The 4,509-nt window shown below is 51.8% G+C and overlaps 1 pseudogene; it reads right to left on the reverse strand.

Moving 5' to 3' along the window:
* Positions 1-3,861: 3,861 nt before the first annotated feature.
* LOC138380961 (small nucleolar RNA U3) lies at positions 3,862-4,047 on the reverse strand (annotated as a pseudogene).
* Between the last annotated feature and the right edge of the window lie 462 nt (positions 4,048-4,509).

The following is a 4,509-nucleotide window of genomic DNA, read 5'->3' on the forward strand; positions in this document are numbered from 1 at the left end:
CTTTCCGACAGTTACTTGCTGCCACCTGTGATTGCCAGTGACAGTCAAGTAGCTGTGTGTCCCTGCCCGGAGTGGAACTTGCGTCTCTGCAGATGTCATTCACACTGTGACCTCCCCAGGAATAAGCCTGAAAAGAAATGTGAGCCCAGCGTGGTGGCGCCTGGAGTCCCAGCAACGGGGGAGGCTGAGGCAGGAGGACGCTGGAGCCCAGGAGGTGGAGGATGCAGTGAGCTGTGATGACGCCACTCCACCTCAGCCTGGGCGACAGAGTGAGACCCTGTCTCAAAAAAAAAAAAAAAAACCGACAGAAAGAAAAAGAAACGTGCAAGACCACATTTTTGAAGAACTCTAACCCTTGACTGTAGAACATAACACGAGCTCAAATCAAATCAGCAAAAAGCTCCATTCCCACATGGAAGGAAAGTTGTAAACATGTCAATTCTTCACCAGCTAGTTTGTAAGCTGATGTAATCCCAATCAAAATGTCCACAGAATTTTCCAAAGAGTTTAATAAGCTGATCCTAAAGTCATCTGGAAGAGATAATCCACGAGAATGGTAAAATATATATATATATATATCTTAGAAAAGAGGCCAGGCGTGGTGGCTGCGCCTGGAATCCCAGCATTCTGAGAGGCCAGGAGTTCGAAGCTGCAGTGAGCTGTGATGACCTCACCGCTCAACTCCAGCCCGGGCAACAGAGGGAGATCCTGTCTCAGAAAAAAGAAGAAAGGAAATGAAAAGAAAAGAAAACCGAAGGCGGACACAATTGCCCTTTTGTATATCTAAAAATTACATCAAATTATAGCCATTAAGACCAACTGGTATTTGTGCAGGGACAAGTGGAATAAATCCAAGACTGCAGAAATTGTCCCAGTGTACAGGAAATTTAGGAACCTCAAATAAATGAGGAAAAGACAGAGTCTTCAATAAGTTTAGGATTTCCATGGAGAGGAGGAAAAGGGTAAATTGAATCCTGACCTCACACTGTTGTAAAATTAAATGCCAAGCCATATTAAGAGCTAATGGTAAAAGCAAAGCCATAAGACTAGTGGGATCACATACAAGGGAAGATTTTAAATCTTCAGTAAATATCTACCATGGGAGGAGCAGCGCTGGCACCTGATCCCTGTCCTTGGTGTGAAGCCTCTGTCCCCTCCAGCCTGCGGGTGCCAGCCTGTCCCCTGCAGGGCGAGGGCAGGCCCATGAGCCAAGCTCCAAATTGTGCAGATGAGGACACGCAAAACCACGTTGGAGGTGAAAGCCAGGGAATTTCTGCGCTGTGGAAGACCTAAATAAACTAGGGGCAAGCACAGCTAAAATAGAGAGAAAACCGAAAAAGACCAAGGGTCTCAGGCACACCAAGGGTAGCATTTTCCCACATTTGCTATTTGGTTCAGCTCTTTTAGTTTGTGGTTTTTTTAGTTTTGTTTTGTTTTGGGTTTTTTTGGGGGGGTTTCTCTAGAGTTGCTGGAACATTCTAGAGCCCCTGAGTCTTTCCAGAATCAATTCCACTCCCTCTCTGCCCAAAGGTAACTGTTAACCCACCCTGTTTGATCATCAGTGCCAAACAGGTTTTTATACTTTCCATAAACAATGAGTACTATTGTTTTGCATGTTTTAAAATTGTGCATAAATGACCTCATACCTAACCTCCTACCAGTTGCTTTTTCCCCTCATCAGTGTTTCTGACATTTATTTCCATTGAGACATTCCTTTTTGTTAAAAGAACAAAGCATAATTTATTTATGCATCTCCTGCTAGGGAAACTGAGGTTGCTGCAGTGAACGCTCTTGCCTGTGTGCCCATGCACGTGTGGCATTTCTCTAGGAGGAAGCCCAGCAGTGCCGTCACTGAATGCAGGGCACATATACCTTCAATTTTCCTGGTATTGCCAAATTGTTCTCCAAAATTGTCGTATGAAATTACAGTCCCATAGTCCAATAGTGTTCCACATTTTGGCCAAACTCTAGGTATATTAGTTATCTATTGCTGCAAAGCAAATCTCCCCAAAACTTAGCAGCTTAAAACGACACACATTTACTGTCAGGTCCGGCCTCTTGGACTGTTGTCCTGGTCCTTTGGTTCATTGCTTGGGAAATTCACCGGCAGGCTGGTGCGACGGAGAGATGGCAGACAGCAAGCAATCCCACACAAACGGCTTCTGCTGCAGAAACAAGGGAGCTGTACAAAGCGAGAGTACGTTCCAGAGAGGAGGAGGTCAGTCTCCACGAGTGGAGAAGATGTTAAGGACACCCAGGTGGTTCCCTCGTGTTGGCCTGGTCCGGGGCAGGCTGCTGCAGGGAGGTGTGGGGTGTTACCGGGTGACTGATACACATGATGGTCGGGTGTCCTGCGGTCTCCTGCAGTCCTTCCCCCACCACCTTCTCTGCCCCTAGGAACCGCCCTCCCGGGCTGTGTCTGCCACCTGCAGACTTGATCCCTGCCTAATATCTATCATCTCACACGGTGTCTGAGGGTCAGGGGTCTGGAAGAGGCTTGGGTGGTGATCCCGGCTTAGTCTCTCAGAAGGCTGCCGTCACCGTAAGACCTGAATGGAACTGCATGCAGGTTCCGCTTTGAAGCCCACTCGTGTGGCAAGTGGTGCGACGCTGCATTCCTCCCGGTGTGGGCCTCTCCGTGTGGCTGCCCAGTGTCCTGCCGTGGTGGCTGCTCCCCCGAGCAAGGCAGCTGCAACGCTGTGGGTGGGCTACCCTCCCTCTCTCCTGCCACACTCCACGCGTGGGAGGCAAGTCCCTCTCCAGCCATACCCAAGGGGGCAGGAGGCTGCTTCTCCTGGAGGAAGGAGGGTTTGCGAACACATTTAAAGGCATCCCCAGCCGCACCTTGCCCCGCCCAGACGAACACGCGTGGTGGATGGACTTCCCGGCGGTGGCGCGGGGGTGGGGGGGTGGCTCTGACAACAGAAGGAAGCTGGGACGTCTGGGAGAGGAGGCCTGCTCCCAGCCAGCGTGAGAGGGGACACCTGAGGTACAGGAGGATCCTGAGAACATAGTGCTGCCTGCACCAGTGCAAGAGAATGTTCAAGAAAAGACTCGAAGCAACAAGTAGAACGAGGACAGAACCCTGAAAGCAGAGCAGCTAAAGAGGCGAAAAGGCGGCAGGGAGCTGGGGACATTGGTGTTGTCTCACTCTCTCTCTCTCCGTCTCTGTCTCTCTCTCAACACCTGTCACCTAGACCAGAGCAAGGCAGGGAGAGCGGGCACAGGGTGTGGGTTGGGACTCTCCTCTCCCTGGAGCACCAGAGATAAGGACAGGGGCTCTTGGCTTCCCCACGCTGAGGGAGAGCTGCCTGCCCAACCTTGCCCCCTCTCTCCTGCAGAGTGCCAGCCTGGCCCCCGCTCACCTGCAGAGTGCCAGCCTGGCCCCCTCTCTCCTGCAGAGTGCCCACCGTGGGCTCCTCTCTCCTGCAGAGTGCCAGCGTGGCCCCCTCTCACCTGCAGAGTGCCAGCCTGGCCCCCTCTCTCCTGCAGAGTGCCCACCGTGGGCCCCTCTCTCCTGCAGAGTGCCAGCGTGGCCCCCGCTCACCTGCAGAGTGCCCAGCCAGGCCCGGCACTGGAGGCACAGTGGCTCGCACCATCGTTCCTGGGAGCAGGCCCTTCCCCATCCCAGGGGCCTGGGCTGGGCGTCTTCCCATCAGGGGCCTGGGAGGGGAGCCCTGGGGGGCCACCCTAAAGATGCTTTTACACTTTTGGTTGTCAGCAGCTTCACTGTAATACTCCTGGGTGTGTTTTGCTTGCATTTATGCTCATCCAAATTCACAGAGCTTCTTAAATCTATGGCCTCTTGTTTTTTACAGGTTCTTGAATATTCTTGGCCAATATCATGCAAAATTTTTTTTAACCACTCAGACTGCATCTTCTCCCTCTTAATCCCCCAAGGAAGGGAGGGACAGTCAGCCATCCAGGCAATGGCAGCGAAGCCACTTCTCGCTCGGAGAGGATGCTGCACCACCTCCCTCGTGGTTTCTGGGTGCTCTGCGAGGTCCAGAAAGGAGCTACAGAAAGGATCGCTGCACGTTTCGTCCCGTTGTGCAAACACTGTCTCTGCTCCGCTGTCCCTCCCTTCCTGCGCTCTGCCCACACCCACGCTGCACCTTCGCGCGGGCTCCACGCGCCTGCACTCGGCTGGCATCTCTGCTCGCTTCCCCCACGTCCACCTGGTACTGCCACTTACCTGGTTTCACTTCCCTAATCCTCTCTGCTGGGTACGGACTGCTTTTAGCCCATCCATTCAGTTCTTCATTTCAGCTATTTTATACATCCGTTCTGGAATTTCTGTATGATTCTTTTTTTTTTTTTTGAGACAGAGTCTCACTCTGTTGCCCAGGCTAGAGTGCCGTGGCATCAGCCTAGCTCACAGCAACCTCAAACTCCTGGGCTCAAGCGATCTTCCTGCCTCAGCCTCCCGAGTAGCTGGGATTACAGGCATGCACCACCATTCCCTGCTAATTTATGTATATATATATATATATATATATATTTTTTTTT

Source organism: Eulemur rufifrons, chromosome 2 (assembly GCF_041146395.1).
Source record: "Eulemur rufifrons isolate Redbay chromosome 2, OSU_ERuf_1, whole genome shotgun sequence".
In the NCBI taxonomy this organism is placed as follows: domain Eukaryota; kingdom Metazoa; phylum Chordata; class Mammalia; order Primates; family Lemuridae; genus Eulemur; species Eulemur rufifrons.